Source organism: Passer domesticus, chromosome 5 (assembly GCF_036417665.1).
Source record: "Passer domesticus isolate bPasDom1 chromosome 5, bPasDom1.hap1, whole genome shotgun sequence".
In the NCBI taxonomy this organism is placed as follows: domain Eukaryota; kingdom Metazoa; phylum Chordata; class Aves; order Passeriformes; family Passeridae; genus Passer; species Passer domesticus.
The window spans coordinates 48172872-48198213 of record NC_087478.1 but is presented as its reverse complement, the minus strand read 5'-3'; the positions used below and the strand labels follow the sequence as shown (position 1 = coordinate 48198213).

The following is a 25342-nucleotide window of genomic DNA, read 5'->3' as shown; positions in this document are numbered from 1 at the left end:
GATAGTGCAGGAGAGTCTGTCCTTGGTGCAGCTTTCTTTGTTGACAATGAACACGTTTTCCTGAGCACAGCTGCCCAAGCCTCTGGGCAGCCTCAGCTTGCCCTGTATGTGTGGGAAGGGCTTCCCTGGCTTCCTGCCTGCCTCTCCCACCCTGCTTTCTCTTTCTCTGCATCCCTCCGTCAAAACTGCCATCACCATTTGCTTTAAGCTCCTGGAATGGAATGCTTACCATGGAAACTCAGGCTGACCAGCCTTGGTGATTGCAAGACTGATTCAGGCAGGCTTGTTTTTTCTTGCAATTGTCTATTTCAAAATAGCTGGACAGCTTCTTTTTGTCTTTTTTCATGATGGAGCAATGGCTGCTATCACTAACAACTTGAGAACTTTTCCCCTGATCCTCCCAGAAGCAGTGCCTTAGACACTTTGTGCAGCTCTAGGTCATGTTTTTATCTCAGAAACATTGTAAAATACCATATTAAGGACTAGTGAGTAAGTCTCAGACACCCACCAATTGGTTTCTGTGGCCTTGACTATCTCCTTGGACTTGCTAAACTTTTAATTAGGTATAGATTTTCCCCCAGAGGTCTTACAGCTTTGTTTAACAAAAGACAAAATGTTTTAATAGAGTCTCTCCTCTCCTGCCCTTCCATGCTTTGCATTTTTCCCCAAGTGAACTCTGCCTGTTTGCAAATTATCAGCAGTGCAGCCACCTTAATGCAGGCAGACAGTGCTCTCTCACTCTCTTGGACAGGGGTAAGGAAAATGAGCTGTCTGACAGGGACAATCCTGTGCTTGTACTAGTCTGTCCCCTCGAGGAAAACTCTTCCAAGCCACTGAACTTTGCTGGGGTTCTCTTCATGCACAGTCACCCTCTCATCCACGGCAATCAGCATCCATCAGTGCCTGCACACAATGCCTGTGCTTACAGAGGACTCCACAGCTGGGGGAGAAAGTGGAAAAACCCCATGGGCAATGCTCACTGGTGATTTAAAGAACAGGGGGAGTTCTTGTCAGCCTTAAGGTAAGGATGGGAGCTTGGAGGATCTTTATTTTAGCCTGTTGGAGAGTTGTTGCCACCCTCACATGGGGGGTGATATCTCATGGGGGAGAAGATGTCCTTGTGGCTTAGGTTTTTCTAGCTCAAAAGCTGGGGAGGGACTGATACCTCTGCTCTTCCAGCAGAGTCTGTCTTCCTTCCAAACCCCAACATCAGGGGGCTGAGGGCAGAACAAAACTGTGGGACTGCTTAGCAAGGTAAACTTGCTTGCATCTGCTCCAGACCAGGCTCAGCAGAGCAGGTGCTTGGCTTTCCCCTTGAGGACTGTTGTAAAGTGATGTTAAACGTAGCCTGGAGATCAGGAACGTGATCTGTGTGCACAGCCTGGAAAAGCAAGGAGGATAGACAGCTGTACAAGGGGATGTGCAGCTCAGACAGATGAGAAGGAGCAAAACAAGCTCTCTCACATATTTGACTCCCCTTCCTGAGATGAGGAAAACGGGGTTCTCTCGGGAATCCATCCTGGCTATGTCCTGCCTCAGCTGTGCTGTATCTCAAGATGCCCTTGCACAGCAGGTACAGGGCTCTGCAAGTGGAGCCAAGCAATAGTGAGGGGTGATGGTTCATCTAGTTTGGAGGTGTCAGTGAGGTTAAATCAGCCTCCACCCTCCATCAAAACTCCTTCTCTGTGAAAGGCTTGGTCCTTCTCATAGGACACTCCTTCTGAGGGAACAAAATCATAGAAGATCCCATATGCAGGCTGGGCACACTTCTTAGGGAAGTCTGCTGCCTTCCTAGGGCCTGGGTGAAAGATGTGGAGAGAAAGCTTCCTACTCTGATATGGCCCTTGGATTTTTCTCATTATTGATTTTTCAGGTAGGCAGCGATCAAGTTACAAACCCAAGGGAGGTCAAGAGAGACTTTGGGGCCTTGGAATAACTGGTTAAGGGAACAGGAGTACAAGCAGTGTTCTCATCAATTCCTCCAGTTGCAGGGAATGATAAGGGAAGAAATGGGAAAAGCCAGCAGATCAGTACAAGCCTGCTGTCACTGGCAGAATTTTTGGATTTTGATCATGGATCAATTTACATAACATCAGGCCTGCTGGTGATAGTTACAGTACACCTGATTCAAAAGGGGGAAAGGATCTTTCCACAGGAGTTAATCAGACGTGTGGAAAGAGATTTAATCTACCTTAATGATGGTGATAATAGGGTTGGGTGTCTATGGGTCAGAATCAAGGGGAAGGCCAAGAAGCCAAATAACTGCTGCTAGTGCCTTGGGTGGATGTTCACTTTGCTGGGTAAAAAACTTGCTGGATGACCAACCCCAAAGCACGCTGCTGAATGGAATTGCATCCAGCTGGATGGAATTACACCCAGCTGGATGGAATTGCACCATTCATCAGTGGTGTTCCACAGGGCCCAGTACTGGGGCCAGTCTTTAAAATCTTCACCAGTGCTCTGGACAAGGGGAATGAGGGCTCCCTCAGTCAAATTGCAGACAACAGCAAGCTGGGCAGGAGTGTTGATCTGCTTGAGGCAAGAAAGCACAAGAGTGGGATCTGAGCAGGCTGGAGAAAAGGAGGCTCAGGAGAGATCTTGTTGCTTTCTACAACTGCCTGAAAGGAGGTCGTAGTGAGATGGGGGTTGATCTCCCAAGTGACAAGAGGAAATGGCCTCAAGTGTGCCAGGGAAGTGTTTGATATGAAATTAGGAAAAATTTCTTCACCAAAAGGATTCTGAAGCACTGTAACAGGCTGCCCAGGGAAGTGGTTGAGTCACCATCCCTGGAGGTATTTAAGAGGTGTGTAGATGTGGCACTTGGGGACATGTTTTAGGGGTGGACTTGGCAGTGCTACATTAACAGTTGACTTGATGATCTTGGATGTCTTTTCCAACCTAATTGATTCTGTGATCTCAGCTATGACAGGAAGCTTGCCAAGCCATGATTCTCTTGCAGCCAATGACTGAGGTGAAGGTGAATGCCCAGGAAAGGCAGATTTATTGCATGACCCTGGGGTTTCTGGTTAATGCTTCAGGTTGCCTTCTAGTAGGGAAGTGTCAGGTGATAAGCCTTTTGAGGGGAGCCATTAAGCCTCTCAGGCTTACTTGTGCTGTGGGTCCAGCCCAGGTCAGCAGTGTAACAAGTCATCAACAGCGGGCTGAGATTTGGCAGTGGTCTGACAGCTTTGGGCTTTGGTTTAGAGCTGTCAGTGCCAGGTCAGAAAAATCAATACAGTATTAAGCAGTGTCTTCATCAGCCTCTGACTTTTGTACCTCCTCCCTTAGCCTTCTGCAGGGCAGTATTGAGCTGGGTGAGATGTGTGTACACACCAACTTGCAGTGCCTCAGCCAGCTGGGTAGGTTCAGAGGGCTGGAGGCAGCCTGGGTGCTGTTAGGCTGGCCTCTTCTCTGGAAGAAAACCTGCTGGAAAAAATATAATTTCATGACTTCTCCTCCTCTTCTTCTGTAAATATTCAAAATCCTGAGTTGTCATTGTCCTTTCAGGAGGACAGCCTAGTCAGCACTCCAATATCCTTCCCCTCTCTCCAGCCCCCTGCCACCTCTCTGTGCTGCACCCTCATGCTGCCAGGGTTCCATAAAGAGCTTACAGACAGGGATGCAGCAAACATATGCTGTGCCTGTAATCCCAAATGAGCCAGTCAGGTGCTTAAGGACAGAAGCTGTTCCCAGTAGGAGCAGAGGGATGCAAGTGATGCAAGGTGTTCATGGGGAGGGATTGCCTTGCCATCACAAGTTTGGCCCCTAGGAGGGAGGAGTGGAAAATAGGGTCAGAAGAGGTTGCCTGACTTTTACATCTTCAGACATCAACGCAGCAGCATGGCTTCCTCACAGTCCTTGTGTTCAGTTCACACAAGTGCTATCAAATGCAGGCAGGTCACATTGAGGGCCAAGAGGTAGCCAGGAGCTGTGGATGGAGCTGTGAGGGTCCTGTGTTCTTGTCAGAGAGATGAAAAGAACTGGCAAATTCTCCTCATTGCAGGACAAAAGGAAATAGTGGCCCTTGGGAGGATGCAGCTGGCTGATGAATTGCCCACCTGCTTTGTAACTGAAGTGTTTGCAGCAGGTTAGCAGCCACAGAACATATCAAAGAGGTGGCAGCTTGGGGCCTGGAAGTGTTTTGGCATTTTTGTTCGGTTTATTTCAAGAGCCATGAGATGTTGTGATGTCCTTTCGGGTCAGTTGCCTGTACTCTCAGGTTGTCCCAGGTCATCAAGTTTCTTCCTAGGCTCAGTTCTGGGCCAGCAGGGATATGGTGTCTCCTTACCCACATGGGATGATGGGAGGATATGTGTTTGAGAGCTGCAGTGAGTTGTCAGGAAGAACAGGCTGATAATCTGTGTACTTGCTTTTGCATTTCTATTCCTTCGTAGTCAGCAGGAAAGAAGTAGCTTAAACATCTTAACCTGTGGATTTTTATAGTGCATCCTTTTTCCTTGTCATGTGGAGAGATGGGAAGAAGAAAGGGATGCAGGAAGGACAGATGAAAAATGATGCAAGTGATGCAATCACTGCAGACCGCTTTAGTCCTCTTTAAATAGCAGTTTACCAATGAGGGAAACTCCCATGGCTCATGAATTTGTGATTTGAAGCACACAGATCACTTTGAGTGCTGCTTTGTTTTTAAAAATTGAATGAAGTTAAATCCATGTGAAAGATGGAAAGCCTTTCTTAATCCCAAAAGCAAAGGAGAGTGTTCAGAACAGCCTATCCTGCAATGTAGTAATGTACCCTGTAACCCTTGTACTCACTGCTGGTAAGTGTTTGACACCCTGAGACTCCTACTGAAAGCAAATAATTTGTGCTTCCACATTGATGAATGTTGGGAGCATTTGGTATCTCTTTTTCCTGTATCCTTTTCAGGCTTCTATTGTCTTTGTTCTTTGGCTCTTATGTCTCAGGATAAATTCTAGTGGTGAGCTTTTCCAAAAGTGAGAGAGAAATAGCATTTCAGTTCTCCCTGTATCAGCCTCTTTGGCATGCCTAAAGTACAGCACCTTATACAAAGGACATCTGATTAAATTAAGAGATGGCAAGCTTGGAACCAAGCTCCAGATCATTGCTAAGTAAAAGCATGCTGTAAACTAACTCACTGTTCCAGCACACCACTGAAAGCAAGACCTCTGCAAGATCTATTTGTGCTGGATATGTGAGAGCTGACTGAGAAAATCCAGGTATTTCAGAATATGTAATATTTACTGATGTTATGCTAAACTCTGTGCTTCAGGTCCTTGGGCAGTTCTTATTTGCAAGAAGCCTGATAAGACTAACACAGAAAATCGATACTTTTGCATCATTTACCTTCTCTGTAGCATCAGGCAGAGGTCACAGGAAGACCAAACTGTGTGAAGGGCTTGACCTGGGACAGTGGAGCCCTGCTCTGCCAGGGAGCTGTGTGTCTTCTTCCCTTCCTCCTGCCTTCCTTGTGCCTGCCAGAGGTGTTTACAGGAAGATGAACTGAACTGGAGGTTGGCTGATCCATGACAAGGTTTAGAGCTTCCTGTTACACATGAGTGAGCAGCTGACACAGTAAATGGAGATTACAGGGTTGCAACCTGGACCTCTGGTTGGATAATTTGTACATCTCCCCTTCAGGGCCAGGCTGGAGTGCCTGAAAAAGCAGGAGGAAATGCTTTTTGGAGGTGGAAACTTATTTTTTGCTGTCTCTCAGGAGATCCCTGGGAACCAGAAGCATGCTGGGGTACCATTTCTGAGACAAGCTAAAACCCAGCAGCTCAAAAAGCAAAGGAAATAGCCTGTGCTCTTTGGGATAGCAGCAGTTTGGGAAGGAAGGCTGAAATAACTGAGTGTCAGCTGGCTCCATTTGTGGGTCCTGGAAGGTGGCTGTAATGATTTCACACTAGTGAGGACAGTGCAAGGTGGGGAAGAAGGAAGGAAAGGGAGATTTAGGGTGGTGAGAGCAGATATAACCTGGAGTAATGATGTGGGAAACAGAGCCTGCGGATCAGCAAGGGATTACTGCTTTATTAGCCTCTGGATTAGTGTCCCAGGGCCAGGGAGTGCAGAACAGACTGTATTGAATGATTCCTTATCAGATGGTGCTGACTGACTCGTGTCTGTCCCAGTAAGCTCCCTGGCTGAGGAGGTATTTTCTGTGTTCAGGATGGTGTGCCATAGTAAATAGCTTGGAAAGGGATGGCTTTTAGGAACAAGAAAACCAACATGGAGATGAGAAATTATAAGAGGACTTGGAGGTGAAGGAGTCACACAGCAGTTGTTCTTCCCTGACTTGGAAGGGCTCTCTTATTTCCAGATAAAGTCTCTCAAGACATAGCTGGAAATCTTCAGTCTTTGATTGTGATAGCTTTTATTCCAGCACCTTTCTATGTTCCTATTTATTCTTCAAAGGTGAATTCAGACTAGTCAAATCTACTTTGGCTACAGCTTTAAAATGTCTGGAGATATAATTTTAACCCCAGAAAACAGTCACTTTATTGATATATCTGTGAATGAGGAAGAGAAACAGACTGTGTAAAGAAAAGGGGGCAAATATACCTGCAGGTGTCCTGTAATTGTGCTGTGAGGCTGGAGGAGGAGGCAAGGACAGAGATGAAGGTGGCAGAAAGTGATATTGCTTCAGCAGGGCCTGTGCCTCACTGTGAGCCAGTTCCTCAACAGACAGGATGAGACACCAGCCCAGGTATCCCATTTACTTCTTGCCACTAGCTATGCAACATCCTCAGGGAAAAGGAAATGCAAAGTGGCTTGTCTGGAGAGCCTCTGGTTGGGAGGAAGGATGAATAATGCTTGGTATTTCTACTGTCTTGTGTTTCTACTGTCTTGTGTTTCTGCAGTCTTCTGAGCCTGCTGAAAGTGTAAAGAGGCAAGGGGTTCCCTGTCAGAGGAGTTTCTGGCTCCAGTGCTGTGATAGGCCATTAGAAGTGCAGTGTATTGTAAGAGAAAGGAAATTCCCAATGCAGGGCTACTAACCTTGCTCTGTGAAATAGATTTAGGTTCTGCTGTATCACAGGTGATGTTACACTAATGTTTTAAGCCTTTGTTTTGAAAGGAAAACCTCCACATGAGAACCACTTATAACCAATGCACTTTGAGGCTTGAAATGACAAATCACCAGAATTAGGGCTTTTCAGCAGAGCTGACTCCCCCAGACATTCATCATCAAAGGTTTCTGAATAAAATGCTGGTCACTTGAATATGTGAAATTTGTTATAATGCAAATGTTTGAGAGCTGGGCACTTGAAGGCAGTGAGGAAAATGAAGAGCCACCTAAGAGCAAGGCTCCTGCCTGTAATGTGCATTTTGTAATGGAGAATGCAACAGAAATTTTCTATGTGAATAACAACAATTACCATTGTAATTTTGGAGGAGTGTGGTGGCCTATCAGCAACCTTTATGCAGATCTCCAGAAGCTAGAGAGGTTCATGCACCCTAACTAGCTAATGTGATCCACAGCTGGGAATATAGTACCACCTTCTCCACACAATCACACTGGAATATGAGGGACTTCGTTCCCATCATGCTATTAACCACAGTACTTCGAGTAAAAGCAACCACATCCTGTAGCCTGACTGGCCTCTCTCTGAAACTCTGAGTGCTCCTGGCCCAACAGAAGTGTTAGAAGCAGTTTTGTGCTTGGGCTAAGCTCATACTGGCTCTTGAGAAATACAATTCTTCACCAGGCTGCAGTGTCTGATGCTAAGCTATGTGGATGCTTTTGAGGGAAGGCAGGTGATTCAGCAATGAATGTTGACCACTCACTGGGTATCACCTGGGCCCTCTCTAAGGCTGATTGAGACATTGTGCTGCCAGAGCTACTATATTTTCATTTAGAGGTACACTAAAAGGCTGGGTTGTTCGTGATGCCGCGATATCTTCCCCACGAGTTTGAATGCAATCCTCAGTGTTCCTCTAAATTTCACCTAGCAAGAGTGGTGTTCTGCTGACTTGGCACTTGTTCTGTAATCCAACTAGAACAGTTAGCTTTTCATTTTCCTCTCTCTGACTTTGCCCATATAGTTTTATTGTCTGCAGTTATACAACTTAATTCTGAAGTGAAGCCAGCTATATTTCAGCTAGATGAATGATCCCTGTATAATATGCATATGTGGCTGCAAATCGCTTTGGATAAAAGATGCTAAAAACCACAAGTTATTGTTTTGCCTTTTCCTGGGTTTTGCTTTGTCACACGTTATTTAGTAGCTTTGCTGAGGTTCTGTCTCAATGCATTGCTGAATGAAGTGTTCTGAGCAGTTTTAGGACTGCTGGTGCGTTTTATTAATTGCCTTTTAAACGTTATTGTTCCGTCTGTTTTTAAACTCCTCATTTCACAGACATAATGAAAAATGAAAGTTTTAAACTGGAGTTTTAACTATGAAGGCAGGGAGGGAAAGAAAGCTCAGCAAAATATTTGGCCAATCCTAAGCTCAGTGTTGGGGATGATGTCATACCAGAGACACCTCATGGTGGGGGTTTAGGGTACAGGAATAATAATAACTGGAAGGGAGCACAATGCACGGTGTTCCAGGAAGAACAGAATAAGCCAGTAACCCATCTGGGTCTCTGACAACTTCTCAAAGAAGGGTTTTGTAGACTGAGATTTGTTCTGACAGCAGTGTTTTGAAAATGTTTAGGACCCTTGCCATCAAATTTCTTTTAAGTCTGATTGCCTTATGTGACACATTCTCAGCTGCTGTAAGTTGCTCCCACTTCATCACTCCAGTGATGTCTGGTTGGTGTGCATCAGCAGAGGATTAGCCCTCTGCTTCCAGACACGCTGCCTTGAGCTGGGTTGGGATCTCGCCACAAGTCATTATGAGCCTGATGAGAGTGTGCTGAAGACATAGGCTTATGACAGGCTGTGGTGAGGACTGACCCAGTAAGTGGAACTCATTTATTTTGGATTTATTGCTAATTCCAGTTTCTCTGTATGATTTTTGTCTCAGCACATGCTATCTTCTGAGACAGAAAATCTCGTAGCTACTGAGACCTTTGTGGTACCCTTTGTAAGAATTGGGCTGATATTGGTTCTGATGCATTGGCCAGAACCAATGGAAGAAACTGCACTTCTCCTCCCAGAATTCCCTTTGTAGATATTTAATACTCATCTCTGCTGCTTGTCATAAGGTGACTGTGTAACACTTATGTGCTGCAGTGTTTTATCATACTCAGTATAAGACTTTCTCTGTGAAAGACCTTTTGAAGTGTCCTTTGGTATCCATTAGGGTGAAATGTGCCATGGAAATGTAAATCATGTCACTGGCTGCCAAGGAGCACCTGGCCTCCAAAGAGTGTCCTGCTGCATTACTGAGAAGGGGGAAAAGGAGGCAAACAAGGCAAGGCAGAGGAGAAACTGGATTTTTCTGTTCTTACTGGCAGAATGGCATGGTTGGTGTTATGAAATAACAGAGAACTGGAGTTTGAAAATTTTGATTCAGTTTTTGATGCAGTCAATTGCCAGGTTACAAAGTTCAGACTAGGGCATCTCTTAACCCATGCCAGAATACTCTGAGTCATCTCTCTAATAAGTTTAAAAACTACATTTGAATTTTTTGTAAATTTTATATTATCTACATCCAGTCTGAACTCCAAGTTATTATAGTCACCCAAAAAATGTTATTACTGAGTGAGCCTTTGTGTTGACAAGCTGCATCTTTCCCTGAATGGTGTCCTATTTACATTCTTTCACCATATTTTAATTTTTGGCTGGCTTTAGGTCAGGTGGGTGAATTTGCTTCCTAGTGCTTCAAGGATTCCAGTGCAGATATAAGTTTCATCAATATGAAGTGCTACAGCCTACAGCAAGTCTGGCTATCACAAGGATCATGGACTGAGGATATTTGCTATGTGGCTCCAGAAAATAAATCCTAATCTTCTAGGCTAGACACAGGCTTCAGGCTGTCCTTAGGCTAAAGGAAATATGTTCAAGTCTTGCTAAGTGGAGCGTTTCCCAGTGACATTGGGAAAGCCAAGAGTGGGCTACTCTGCCTTTATATCATGGATGTCTTGAACCTACCAATGCATGCATGCCAATCAGGAAATGTGCAGGTCTTTAGGCAAGAATTCTGAATCATTCAGCCTTGCAAATGTCTCCCTAATGGAGTTCGCTTGAAGCCATATGACCTTGAAAGTGGGAGCTCCTAAAAACATACTGCCTAATGTCTAACAGTTAAACTAATGTAGATGAGGACAACTGTGTACTATGCTATAAATGAGGATTGTTCACCCCATTAAAATTCAAGCTTATCAGAGAAGGAGCTTTTCCCTTGGCAGAAGTGTTTTCCAACAATATTAGGCATGTCCGTCTTACAAGGAGATGTCACAGCTGAGAGAGGATTTGAAAATATTCTTGCTCACATATGTGAAGTGTGTCATATAAAGATTTTGGTGCATCTGCAGTGTTTGCTTATTGATAAAGCTACACAGATTATTTAGCAAAGACTGTTACACGCTTGCTAATACTGTATGTGCTTCTAATATGTCAAGTGCTACTAAACGACTCTGGTGTTGTCAGAGACCAATTTTTATGAGAGCTGCAATGAGATACCCCTAATCATGTGTTGTATAATCCCTCCTTGTCAGGAGAACATATTGTGCCTCTGAAGTAAACATTCCTGCAAAAGTGGAATACTGTCTTATATTTTTTGTCAGCCAGTTGACCTTTTTGACTGCACAACTGCAAGTGTACATGTGCTGCAGCGTGGAGAATTGGTGATGCCTACGTGGTAATGATTTTAACTAGCTTTGCATCCAATTTTAAAGCCTTCTAAATCCCCTCAGTAACAAAGTCCATTCTCTTGATTATTTGTTTGTGTGATATGTGGCCAATAAACTGTATTTCTGGCAACTGAAAACTGTTTTGCTGAAAGGGAGCCCTCATATCAGCTGTGCTCTTTGCTTTTTACAAATGCTTCTTTCTCAGGATCTATCTGAAAAGTGACTTGGCCTAGAAGTTCACTTTCACAAGAATGCTTGAGGATATTCTGGCATGAAGCATGACTTCAGATCAACTTAGGAAATGGGGTTTTTTAAGCATTTGCCAAGGCCTCTTCAAGTTTTTGTCATACTGGCTGCAGACCTTAAAGGCAGAATTTTTCAGAGTATCTGGCACTTACCTACTGTTCTCATCCTTACCTGCTTAGCTTTCCACAGAGCAAACTCTGGACAACAGCAAAGCCTCTTTCAAGATCCTATCCAAAAAACTGTACCTTAGGCTGGTTGTGCTGGGCTATGGAAGAGGGAGTAATGTTCCCAAATCATATAAGCCCTGCCTCTTGGTTTACAGAGCGGGCAGTTGTTCAAGCTGCACTCTTGCAAACAGATTATATTCCAGCAGCTGAACATTTGGGTCCAAAGTGGTTGTGTGTTCTCCTAGCACTGCCTGTGAATTTGGGGAGCTCTTGCTGAGCCCTTCTCCCTTAACAGGGGGCTACTGCACTCTGCCCAAGTAGTGGAGTTTGTCAACAACCTTAGTCCAGTTTTACATTCAATGGAAAAATTCATGTCTAATTGCAGATTTCTGCAGATCTCTAAACTCATTTCCTGCACATATCATCTCTGCAAAGTAGATTCAGGAAAATGTTCCATTTGCTTTAAAAATCTCATAAAAAGCTTCAACTTTGTACAACAATTCTTCAACAACTATACAACAGTACAAGGAGCAGCACAAGGGTCTGAAATGGTATGAAAATAATGTTTTTTCCTATGTGTGTTATTAACAGGCTATCTTGTTGGTGTTGCTAGATCAAAAAAAAAGCAATGTTATTTTATAAAAGGAAGCCATACTGCAGGGAAAACATGTTTATTTCCCTCTCATGCACCAGCTTCTAGCCAGAAATATATTGGCTAAACTGGAGAAACAAGGCTAGGGGAGTGCAGAGTAAGAGAAAGTTTGAGGATGTGCAGATTGTATTCTGTATCTCTTGTGCCTCAGATGTTGCCCTTCACAGCATTGCTTTGTGTCCCCTGCAGCTGTGCTCTGAGCTGAATCAGAAGCTGCCGAAAGCAGCCTGGAGTACTTATTCTTTCTCTTAATAAGAGCTGAAGCATATCCAGCTTGCTTTTCTCTTGCTTTCCCTACCTACCCTTCCAGCAGAAAAGAAAACATGAAACTGAGTGGGTCTTCTTCCCTGCATAATGCTCTGCAGCCTTTCTTGGATCTTGCTGCTTAGCCCACTCCCACCAGCACTACAGTTTAGATGCAGGAACAGTTTTGTGGTGTGACATGTGAGCCAAGGCCAGGGACTGCAGGTGTCCCCATGCCAAGAAACAAGAGGACATCCCCACTGCAGTGTCTGCGTTCTGCTCCTTGCCCACATTCCTGGTGGGCTGTGCTCGGTCAGCCATGGTGACTCCAGCACGGCCACCCCACAGTGTCAACGTGCCCACCGTGACACAGCTGGGGTTTCTCTAGGCAGTGGCAGGAAGCCCAGCTGCAGCCCACAGAGGCGTGCCCCGGGTAGATTAAGCCACAGACAGGAAATATCTGTGAGGAGAGCACGGAGGCTCAGCCGTCTCCGCGGTGTCCCCGTCGCTGTCACCTCTGTGAAGCCAGGCCCGCATGGGCGGCACTCGCGTCCCGGCGGCAGGCCCAGAGGAGCAGGGAGCCCAGCAGCCCTGAGCCCCGTCTGCACCCATCAGTGAGAGCAGTGCCTGCTGGGCCCGAGGCAGGGAGGCTTTGTTCCAGTCTGTCCTGCTGCTGTCCCCTCCCTGGCGATGGTGTTGTCACTGCCATTGCCAGGGCTGGCTGGTTGCTGGTGGCTCACTGCAGCAGCCAGTCCTTTGAGGCCACACATTGGGAAAGACAGCTCAGAAGGGGAGATCATTGTTGGCTCAGCTAGGGCTGTAAAAATGTCTGTGGGAGAAGTGGCCAAAACACTGTGGGGAAAAAAAAAAAGAAATTTTTGTCCAGTTCTTTGCTGGGAGATGATGTGATTCTTCTAGTGTGGGTTGTCCTTTGAGAGAGGATGACATCAGCGGCCTGAAGATTTAGCCATGGTTCTCCTCTTTGCCAAAGGACACCCAGCTGTGCTGTTCTTGGACCTATTCTTTCATGTCCACTCATCTCCAGCGTATACAATGACATAACTTCCCACATGGAAGTGCTTTGTCAGGCTAAATTCTGTGATGCCAGTGATGGCACAGAGATGATGGAGGGCATCAAAAAAGTGTGGTTGATTCACCAAAATTTGTGTAGTACTGGAGAGTTCAAGGGAAAATCACTCTGTTACACTTCTCTCTTTGGTCTGAATTAATTCAGATGGGTATGTTATGGCATAATTGTGTATGTATATCTATATATTTTTTATGCCTTTATATGTATATTTATAATTTATTTCGACAATGTGGGAAAATGAACAATGTAGCTGGACAGATCTAGTGTAGAAATATATAGGTTTCTGTCCTTTTTGCAAAGAACTTTGGATTTTCTTTTCTTCCCAGTAATGTATCGAGTGGTGATCTTCTTATTGCCATCTAATCACAAAGAAATCTTCAGTTTTGCTTTGTAATTGAAATTGGCATTTTTGCTTTTGCTGCTCACAGACACTGCACCACAGGAATCAATATAATATCTGACAGTAACAATTGATTTGCCAGCAGTTGCACCCACTCTGAGGATTTCAGGCCTCAGGGATCAAACACCTTGAGAGAAGAGTAAAGTCACCTTAAATCGAGAATTACCACAAGTGTAACTTCATTATGCTGTAACTTTTGCACCATGCCAGCAGCACCTTGAGAGGTCCTGTGCTTGTTGCTTTGGTACTGACAGCCAGGCACATTCTCAGTGTGCACAGGCACAATGTGGGCAGCAGCTGGCTGCAGGTGAACCTGAGCTCAGTGCTGGGCTGCTCATTCACTCAGGGAGTTGTACCTGGGTGAGCTGGCAGGGACAGGGCAGTCCAACCTCCAAAGAGAGACTGAAAGGGGTTAAGAAAAAAGTTTCTTCAGTTGTCTTATACTGAAGCATATATGAAGATCTGTCAGCAATGTGATCTTTAACTGTTATAAATGAATGAATCTCAGTGGCAAGGTCATTAGATTTACAGATGCTGCTTCCTTCCTCCTTTGTCGTTCTGGCAGCAGCTTTCTCTGATGAAATGTGCAGTACATAACTTTTCATTAAATTTCTGTTTCTGTTCTCAATGGGATTGCAGTAGATCACAGCATTTGGTGGTATACTCCAGGCTTCTTTAAACTGGCAGGGGGGAGTCGGGGATAAATGAAAGGTGGAAAAAGCACAAAATGCTACCATAGATGTCTAGATCAAACTGGGTAATGCTTCTACAATTTTCAGCACTTCCAATCTGAGATATTCCTAACATGCTGGTTTTTTGCATATATTGGTGCTATGCAATGTGGCCTCTTCAGTTGAAGAAGCAGGGATTAATGAGCCGCACAGAAACTCTAATTTGTCTGGGTTAGAGGAGATTAGTTCTGTTTAGACCATTAACGTAATTAATCTTGAGACTAGAAGTGTTCATCTAGTATTGCAGACTCACTGGGGATTTTTCAGAAGTTGTAGCCCAACACTATTAAGTGAGAATTTCAAAATGTGTTATATTTTAAAATGGGATCTCTGTTCTTTGAAAGTATTTAGAAGTTATGTTCTACAGTTATGTAGAAAAAAAAGACATGCCATTGCTGTAATAATTTGTCCCTGTATAGTGTCTTGAGGGATTCCAAACTGGTCAGTTCCTCTGAGAGCTCCAAATCAAGGGCTGCCTACAAATAAGGTTTACTATGTTAAGGACAGAAGGGAAAAAAAAATCCAAGTAACTTGCAGAGCTGTAAATACTTGGTTGGCTTGGTGCCCTTCTGTCCCATCACACTGTCTGGGGAAACATTTATGTCTTTTAACATTTTCTCTTCTCCCCATTGGTAAGTCATTTATCCCTCATAATAAAAAGGAGCTGAAGTCATACCTTGGGAATTATTTTTGGGCAACACAAGGGGACTGCTATGGATCTCAGAAAGTACTCAGAGTGACTGAACTGCTGCCTGTAAGGGACAAAGAGTTATGGTATACAAGCTTCTTGTCCAGTCAGAGAATGCCATTTTCCTTGCATTTGGTGGGGAAATAGCTGGTTGGAGGAAAACTACAAAAAGTGGGGCTGATGAGAGAGGGTCCAACTATACCCCATGAGACTCCTAAGAATGGGGGTGAAGTTACACCTGCTTCTGTAGTTTTGCACCTCCGACCATGAAATAGTTTTCTTTCCTTACCCTTCTTGAGATTTGGGATCAATGCAATACAGTTAGTTCAGCTTGCAACCAGCTTGGCTTTAAAAATTCTGTTTCAAGAATCTTATGGTTACAAATCTATCTGAAAAGGTATAAAATATTAAGGCACTGGTGTTAAAATGAGTGTGCAGACTGACTCTGCTAAGGGAAAAAGCATTTGCAAAAATGATATTGGGATATAGCTTCTGTTGGTCTTTGATTTAGTTTGAGGGAATTCAGAAACTCTTCTGGAAACGTTTTTTTTTAATGCGGAGCTGCTAAGCAAACTTGTTCTAGCAATTTTCCAAAATGGAGAGTTGTGCTTTATAACTTAGAAATGAGGTTTTATTTCCAGCTCTTTGAGAGGAATGGGAGGAGCAGCTTTCCTTCTGACATTTACTTTAATTCATAAAAATTACAGGCATCTGCCAAAATATCCTAAATTGTGGAGGAGGTAGAAATTGGGTCATGGAGAAAGATTAATGTCGAGCAAAAATATTTGCCAGTAGCTTTATATGAGAAGGGGAAAACTGTGTGTGCTGCAGAAGAACTGTCTGGCTGTGAGGTTTTTTTGCACAACCACATCTGGCTTGTTGCTTTAACAGAGAACGAAGAGAGGGTTCTAGAATCAGGATAATTTTCTTTGTGCTTGTTTGCTCTTCATCTTTTATGTATCATTAGATCCCCATGTCCTGCCTTGTTACTTGAATTTATTTTGGGCATCTTTTTGTTCAGGGAGAGGGGAGGCCAAATCCTCATCAGACACACCTTCCACAGGGGTCATATCTTATAGATGCAAAAAGCTTTAGGCAACACACTAGCAGTGGCCCCAGCAGAAACCTTGGAGCTGTTCCTCTCGGTGGAAGGAGGGAGCTCTCACAGGCTCCTTCAGATGGAGTTTTGTAACCTGCAGGGTGGAGTGTGCAGTTTGACAGAGGAGGAGCTGCTCCACCAGCTGGTGACAGCTGTGGGATTGAGGGCCTGTCGCTGGAGAGCAATGAAGCATTCATCTCTTAAGGGTAGCCTGAGGGTATCAGAATAGGGGAAAGAGGATTGAGAGTTAAATGGGAGCTGCTGTCAGCAAAAGTGCCTGGAGATTTAATGAGGATTTGGTTTCTGTTTCCCAGAGCAGCTATTCACCTACAGAAAAAAAAAAAAAAAAAGAAAAAAAAAATCCTTAAAAAGTCTAGGCACAATAGTCTCACTTGTCACAGTGTGCCACACTGACCTTGGCACAGTCCCAGGCTTGATGTTGGCCTCACCTATGTCCCAGAAGTGCTTACCCAGCCCACAGCATACCAAACAGCAGCATACCGAGGTGCAGATTTACAGATTTACAGGCAGAGCAGCTGCTGGCTTCAGGAGTCACGTATGATTTCCTCTCCCTCTCCACCTGTGAGTTTTATCTCCTACACCACTGCCTTGCAACCCAATGACAAGATTACACTGAGGACTAACTGTGCAAGTGAGAACACCACCTTTATATCCTTCCTCTACCTCCTAGGGCCAACTGGGGATGTGCTCAGCCTCTTAGCTAATTAATTATGCTGGCTGGAAATAACCCTTCAGTCATTTATTACTGTTCAGAATATTTCTTCCTTGGGATGCAGGAGCGTGTCTGAAACAGGTGTAATTCCCTGCCTATGAAGGAATGCAATGATGTCTCTTTTAGAAAAGTTTTATGGCTCATTTTCACCAGGAGACATGACAGAGTCCTTGTGGGCAGTGGTCTGCCCTTGTCACACTGTAATGTGCTGATGCAAGATAATGGTGCATAACAAGGCCCTGCTCTGACTTGCATGAGAAAGCACATCAGATGCAATCATTTTCTGAGATTGTTAAGTATTTTTATTATTATATTATGCCTATGAAAATAATATTCATAATTTAAATAGAAATCCATTTCTTAATTTCAAAGGTACTTCAGATAGAAGAGGATTTAAACTGTCACCTTGGCCTTTTCCAGCAAGCAATATTGGCTTTTTGACTGTGTACTTCCAATTGCTAGTAATGATACAGGATGCTCAGGATGCTTTTTTTCTTTTCTTTTCTGTTCTTTTCTTTTTCTTTTTTTTTTTTTAACAGTTTATTTGAGACAAAAGCTTCTCTTCTCTTTATTTCTATTGTAATGGCTTCTCTTTTATTCTGGGTATGTACAGAATTTTATTGTTGCCAGTAATGTCTCTCTACTGGAATAAAGTGCATCTTTCAGCATCTTCAGAGTGGCACTCTCCCTAGGATACTCTGAAATTATTTTCTGCATGCTAGAGAACAGCCATGTGGAGGATATGAAAATTTATCTGGCAGAGTGCCCTCTCTCCAGCAGCACGAGTGCTCTGAGTGCCACTGCCATTCCCCAGTGATGAATGATGCTGTGGTGTGGCAAGGAGAAAGCAAGAGGCAGTTCCTGAGCTTAGCTAACAAAACAAAGGCTTTTTTTGTTTTCATGTCAGTCTAAGAACATCTCTCTCACTTTGCCAAATGAAAAACTTTCATTTTGAACATTTTCAATCCTTCATGTCTAGAATAACTGTAAGGTTTGAATTCCCTCAAGGACAGAGGGGTCTGGGCAAGGAAGGGCTGGCTGTCTCCCCAGTGAGGCTGCTCATGTAGTATCAATAACTGAAGAGGTTTGTGTTTGTGATTGGTAAGGCAGAGCCTCTGCACAGAGTTAAAACCACCTGAGTGCACACAAATGCATTGCCTGATTTTGAAATGCTCTGTTAAAGATTGTTACTCATATTCATGACTAGATTTTAGCCTGTAATAAAAAGACCTACTGTTGAAAAATTATTATTTAAATTATGATTACTTAAACCCTGGGCAGCCTGAACTCTCTTGAAGCAACTTAGCATATTCAGTATTGTACTCACCTGGGGAGACAGTAAGAATTGCCCACAAAAGGTGGTGCCAATAACAGACACTAAACTGTGAAGGGCTAATGTTGTTAGCTGAGCTAGCAGAGGATTCTCATCCAGCAAGCCCTAGGAAGTAGACTGTGAGTGGACAGATGTAAGAAATCCATGTAGCATTGACTGTGTAAACTCCTCTTGCCCTGGAGAAAGACAGAGGGATTTGCCAGATGCCTGCATGCTGTCCCAAGAGGAAGGAGTTGGCTTTAGAATTGCTTTGCTCGCTGAAGTGTTTCCAGAGATTGAGAGGCATTCAATGAAATAGCCTAGATGGTCCTCACAGAAGCTTTGCCACTGTGTGGAAAAAGATCCCTGACTTTGGGTTTTGATGGAAATCGTGACTTTTTTTGGTACTGGCAATCAGGGATCGAGCGAGATGGGTTGTGTCTTTCCTTTGCTTGCTGACTGTTTCTTGGAAGGAGGATTCAGGGTGTCATAGGAAGCTGGGTTTGAGGCAATATTATCTCCTTTTCTGTTTAAACCCCCTGCTTGAGAAGTAGTTTGGTTTGTCTCTGAAGGGCAGGAAGTGGCACCTGCAAGGCAGCGAATAAAAAAATGTCACAGAAAGGGAATGTGTCACAGGTGGGGTGTGGGGGATGTTTTAATCATGTGGGTCAGAGTGTAAGTGTCTCAACATAAAAATGATCATGTCTTTTGATGTAATCTGCAAATGGGATTGTGCCAGAAAAACACCTGACCTGACAAACCAGATGGCCAGCTAGTCCCATTACTGCTTAGGGACCTTCTAGGATAGAGGTAGTGCTTTTAGATATGGTGATACTGATTAGATTATTTGTCACATGTGTTCAGTCACTTTTTGCATCTAGGTAAACTTCTGGTGTTTGTAACATCCTTTGGCAAGGAGTTCCACAGATCATCTAAGCCTTACTGAAAGGGCTACTCTTTGGAGTTTTTTAATGTCTCTCTTGTTTGCTTTTGTATCCAAGTCTTTCCTCACTTCCTATTTTTCCTGCCGGGTCTGATGTCTCTCTCTAGCTTTCACAGTTCTGTTACATGACTCTGGGGACATGATGCAGTATGCAGAATATGGGTACACCATAAATGTGTACAGGTGCATAACAATGCACCTTTGGTATCTATTCCATTCCTAATTGGTCATGCCATTAAATTTGCTTTCTGGCCACTGATGAGCAATGAACTCACGTTTCCACAGTTCTCTTATGATGCTAAGCCCTTGCTTCAAAGGAGTGATTGTCAAAACTACTCACAGTGTGTGTAAAGTTTTTGGTTTTCTTAATGAGGGGTGCTTTATCTACACTGTACCCCCTCTATTTTTACAACACTTCTGTTCAGTATTTTGACAGTTCTTCGTGGTGAATCTTTTTCCTTAATAATCTGATTAATTTATGCTTCTCAGGAAAGTCTATCATTACATTATATGATTGTTTTCCTAGATTATTTCTGTATGTGTTGAGTAGGACATATCCCAGTGCAGATTCCAAAAGGACTTTTTTGGTGACCCCTTTCTCCTCTTTTGCCTGTTAATGATCATTTGAGTTCCATTATGCTATGGCAGGTTTTTTTAAACCACCACTTTTTAAAAGAATCTTAGCTGAAGATGTTGTTGAATTCCTTTGTATTTGTGAAGGAGGAAGATTTGAGATTACCACAGTAAGTGTCTGCTCCAGCTGTGCCATGCCACAACTGGTCTAAAACTGACTGCCATCAAGTAGTTCTTTAGAATAATTTAAGGGAAACTGAAATGAACAGCAAATTGCAATCACTATAGCAAATTGCACATAAGTATAAGTTGCTAAATCTGGGTTTATTTTCCATTAATAGAACATCAAGAATCAAAAAGAGTTTATTTTGTTATTCTGGTGCTGGATTACCTAAGAAAAATGAGATTTAATATTGCAATCAGAAGGACAGTCCTGATGTACTTAAATGGGGAGAGAAGAGGTCTCATCTGCAAATATTCACTGCTAAGCTATCTTAACTAATCAATATAGAGTTTACATGGCCATAATCTTAAGTTTAAGCTTATTCTATGCATTCAGAATGAGTTCTGCATTCTAAGGTACTGAAAGTGTTTTGTTTCCTCACCGATATGATCGATCTGAAAATTTTTCTAAGTGTTGTTAAACCATGACTGGGGTGATCAGAGGATAAAGCCTGACCTGCTGATAAACCATATGGTACTGTTTCCTATAATAGTGATGTCACTCCCTTCCCCCTACACACACAGTGACTCTTAAGGACTCATTTCTTAACACTAAGTGAACCCAGGTGGCCTTGTGAGTGACCCAAGTCTCTTTTTTGGTCTTCTCCAATGATGCATGTTAAGATCACTTGGATGTTTGTGTGATGTGAAATGTGCAACTGGAAAGAAACTGCATGACAGACTTCCAGCCACTAACCCCACAGGAGGAAAGTAAAATATACTAAATGAGATGAAAATTAATCATTGCTCCCCATATATTATTGACTTATTCCAGCTCCAGTCCTATCAACAGAGAATTTTGTGCAATTTTATGAAAAAGAGAGAGGTGAATGAATACTTATAAGCTGACATCAGAAAGGGATATTGCAATAAGCCTCTACATATTCAGAAATTTAGGAAAGTGAATTTTCTAGTTCAGCTAGATAAATTACTTGAAAGCCATCTCCTTGCCTAATAAATGAAATTATGTAAGTCTTGTCAGTTATGGTACAGCTCGACAGGTGGGAAAGGCTTGAAATGTATTCAGACTGCTGCGTAGTCTAAAGATCCCTGTTGCCAAAAAGTTACCTACAAGTAGTAATATTGATGAAACAGGTTAGTAAAAGAAAAAAAATTAATATAGTGCAGCAGTGGGGCACATCAGTCTCCAACATGCTTTGACAATCCATAACAATACAGGAAACACTCTGTTCGGGTAATTGTTGCTGCTTCTCAAGATAAATCAATTTGGAAAAATTAAGTGTGGGGTGACATGAAGGCAATAGCAATTTATCATGCCAGTACTCTTGGTTCTGAAACAAGGCAGTACAGCTAAAAAGGCTCTTTTCAGTGAATTCTGATGAAGTTGAGAATGATCTAGCACTCCCTGGGATTCTTTTACTATTGAATTTTAAAAAATATGATAAAACAGCTATATTTAAGATAGCTAAATTGCCATAGATTAGACTGTCTTATTCTCCTGCTAAATGGTCTGTGTTTACAGAGAATGGAGGCTTTTCTTCTTGTAACTTAGTTACAGTCAGGAAGACCCTGATGGCTTCATTACATTTGAGCCAGGACAGAACTGTGCAAAATTTATGTCCAGGAGGACAGTGAGGGTTTCTTTATCATGGGAAAATTGTAAATACAGTTTAGAGGTTGGGAATCTCTTAGCAATTTTATTTAACTCTCACTAGCTCAGGAGTAATGGTAACAAATAAATCAAACACAACTATGAAACAAGAGTGGTAGAATACTCCAGAAAAAACACATTGTTTTTTATAATTTCAGTACTTGAAAAAAATACTTTGTAACTATTGAAGTTAATTTTTATTATTCAGTATCAGTATGCCACTGTGAAGATAAGGAAAATGTTGTCCCTTCCGAGTGGTTTAAGATGTTCCCAGACAATTATTTGTAATAGGATCAGAGGGTGCCAATGGTTCCTGACCAGCAAGACTATGAGAAAGCTTTCTTGCAATGGCATTTGGGGGAAAAAAAAAAAAGTGAAACAACCCAATTCATCAACAAAATAGATGCTTTCCACATGGCTGCAATCCAGTATCTGTATAACAGTAACTCTTTATGAATCATTTTTCATTAGCTGTTGAACCAGAACTGCTATTATGGTGTTCCAAGGCAGTGCCTGATTTGCTGAAAAAGGTTTTCCTCGTGTATCTCAGAGTGAGAAAAATAGGTGCTTACACGGTGTCACTAATGTGGGGTTTTATGATCAATGCTCTAGGAAGTGAACTGAAGTGATCAAATATTGCAAATTAATCTGCAGCTTCTGAACACAGGCCTCTCATCTCGTCATGATTCATCATCCTGTGATCTTTTGAAACAAACAGGTCTGCTAGTCTTGGTTAGAAAACAGGGACAACAGCTGATTCAATTCTTTTTTACATTAGAAAGGGAGCAATGAACCTTTCCAGAAACTTCAGGAAAAATAACTCTTATAAAGTTTAGTGGCATTTGTGCCACATGTTAGTAACTGACATAAAGACATCAGGTGAACTAAATCCCAGGAGAAGGTGAAAGTCAGAGCTGGTTTTTCCTGGTGAAAGCATTCATGGCAGGACTTTTATGCACCCACAGGATCACAGAATATACTTTATTATTATTTCCTGAGGAAAATGTATTCTGCTGCTCCTCTAGATAACAGTCTTGAAACTTTTTTCAAGAAATATTTTAACATTAAGGAAGATCTCATGCTTCAGATGTTTGTTCTGTCCTTTGAGAGGGTGATTCCAAGGCCCACACTGATAGCATTTGTAAAATAGCACATTTCTTTTTCCACCCACAGTTAGCCCTGAATGCTGGTTGCCTTTGCACACATGAAGGGACCCGTCAGTACTGGAAGGGCAAAATATTTTTTTTTGCCAATTAATGTAATGCACTGTGGAATGACACAAAGACTTTGGGTTACTTATGTAACTCCTTTTAATTCAAACCATCAAATTGTCAATGCTTTAATACATCGTAATACAGGTGATTTACAGAAACATTTGGCATGAAAACAAATACCCATCACAGTTTGGAAATAATAAACTAAAACCAACCAGTAAAATTGATTTTGCTCAGCCTCGTGCAAAAAAAGTTTTTCTGATTATTCTGTTGTGGTTCTTAATGGAGCAATTCCCATCAACACACTAAGTTCCAGCCAGAGTACAGCGTATTATGCATTAGCAATGAAGTAAAATGGCAAGACTCAGGCTCCTGTTTGTTTATAAACTAAGCCACAAACATCAAAGCTTGAAGTCAAAGAAGATGTCTGTGTGTATATAAGAAATGTCCTAATCAGTTGACTGTACCACAGATGCACAGAATGTAGTTGAAGTGTGTATGCTGTGAAATCTAATGAGCAATCTTGCTGTTGCTGATGAAGGTCTTGTCAAGACTGAACAATTTATTCATCATCACTGTGTCCGTACCAGTAACAGTACAACTGCTAAAACCACCAGATTAGTTCTATTTTTCCCCTAAAAAGTGAAACAGTAGAAAACATTCCACCCACTCATCCCACATTGATACAGCACACTCACTAAGCAGCCCTGGAAGTTAGCTGCTGGCACCAAATGGTCTTAAATGTGATCGTTGGCAAACTCAGATCCATGTGAAGAAGGAAAGGTAGCAGAGATTTCCAGCCTGCCCTGAAAACTCTCGCAGAGCAAGAACCATTGGAAGCTGCTTGCATAAAAAGACAAAATACAAATCCAGAGGCTGCCCCGCAGCATTGTGCTGTCTCACTGTGACAGAGAATAAAATACAACATGCAGCTGTAGGCGTGCAAGGCAAGTGTGGGAAATGAAGAGGAGTAAACATACCTTCTTCTACTTTGCGCACAAGGGATGTGTGCAAATTTTGTAGGATCTGTGTAAAAATTGAGTAAAATATTTTTTTTAACCGTGCAACAGAAGGTACCATCTGCAGAAATTGAAAAGCCATACAGCATATGGTAGTATTTTTTCCTCCTTTCATTTAAATGGTAGGAAGTCTGTTGATGTGGCTTCTCTCCCTTAGTAGGTTCTCTCAGTTACTTTTTCTTGACTGAGACAACACAGGTATTGTAAGAGGTACAGGCTTGTCATGACTGATATGCAGAAGACCCCAATGCAAGGAGGTTTCTCAGACCTTCCATGGGCATCTCCAAACCCAGAATATCCCCTGTGCATCACTGCAACAGCAAAGCTGCCTCTTTTGTGGCACAGTTTGGTGGTGTTCATGGAGTGCTCTGGCTGCAGAAGTACCAAGCACAGATTTACATGTGACTTGGAGCTTATATTCAAATCAAGGCCTCTTCAGAATGATGAGAAACAGTCCTGTATGGGGAGACAGCTCAATTTGTCATGCAGGAGATGAGAAGTGATCCTGTGGAGTCTCTTCTAACAGCTGAAATGTAATTCTGGGCTGCACAAGCTGATGCCATGTGAGTCCCTGCACCTGCGGTTCGGACAGACCTGAGCTGCTGCTTCCTCCTGATTGCTGATTTACTTTCATTACAGGCACACACTGCCTTGCTCTTTGTGTGCTCTAACCGGAGCTTGCTTTCAGAAAGCTAGATTTTTTCAGAGATTGTCTCTGTAAGCAATTTCTCCAGTAGCCTGATATGCCATATCCCATTAAAGTTTACAAAGCAGAGCCAGCAAGGATGACTAGGGATTAAAAAAAAAAAAGTTTATCTCTTGATTTGAAAATGTGCAAGTGAAGAAAATCTTGCCTTCAATAATTATATTGCTGAAAGAAATAGAGTTCATAGATAATGGAAAGGCCAGTGTAGTAATTGCTTGTAGTATTAAACAGTTGATACAGTGGGGAATTTGAATTGTTTGATGAGCTGATTTAAAGGTAGAGATGTTATGTCCTTTAACAGTAACGGCCAATGTCCTACCAGATATCTCATTTGAGACAGGGTTTTAATTCTCTCTTTTCTCTATCTTCCACCTCTTACACAAAGATGAGGCAATGATATCCCTCTAGTAATGGAAAGATATAAAATAACTGTAAAAATCTGCACATTTTGAAAAAGCTTTAAGCATCTTAAATTTGGGTAGATGTTTTCACTCTGGACTTGCAGGCTCCAACTTCACCAGAAAATACATCCAAAGGTCTTCCAGTTAGGTAACAATACACATATATGCCAGCTGATGCCTTCTGGTTTCACATGGGGTGAATCTGGTGTGAAGTGGATGAGTATAACCTCTTTAAAGTAGAGTTCTGTCTGAAAAATGTCATCGGTGCTGATCCTTTACTTCTCTTGTAGCTCTTCACTAGTTCTTGTGCTAATACACTGTAGTGTATCTACAGGCCTACCCACCCAAAACTTTCCTACAGAACTGATCTGATGTCAGGAAAGGTGGCCTTGATTATTCACCTTCATTTCATTTATCTCCTTCCTTTCTCCTCCTCCATCTTCATCCTTCTCCCTCCCCTCAAACACTCATTTCCTTTGATATGAGAGGACAGCAAAGACAGTTCAGCAGGCAAATGTGCTATCAGACAAGCCTCTGCAATTCTGTGAAGCTCTATAAACCTCCTGGAAAAAAAG

At 42.7% G+C, this 25342-nt stretch overlaps 1 protein-coding gene across 10 annotated transcripts in view; it reads left to right on the top strand.

Moving 5' to 3' along the window:
* GRAP2 (GRB2 related adaptor protein 2) overlaps positions 1-25342 on the top strand; it is a 99029-nt gene that overhangs the window by 1678 nt on the left and 72009 nt on the right. Inside the window, exon 3 of one of the 10 annotated variants that reach the window (XR_010362398.1) lies at positions 12095-12123. The exons of 6 other annotated variants lie outside the window; for them this stretch is intronic. The gene's annotated coding sequence lies outside the window, so the exon portion shown is untranslated. Of the gene's footprint in view, positions 1-865; positions 1022-9715; positions 10640-12091; positions 12124-25342 lie in introns of those variants that run through there. 3 more of the 10 variants (XR_010362396.1, XR_010362395.1, XR_010362400.1) reach the window with 3 other exon arrangements.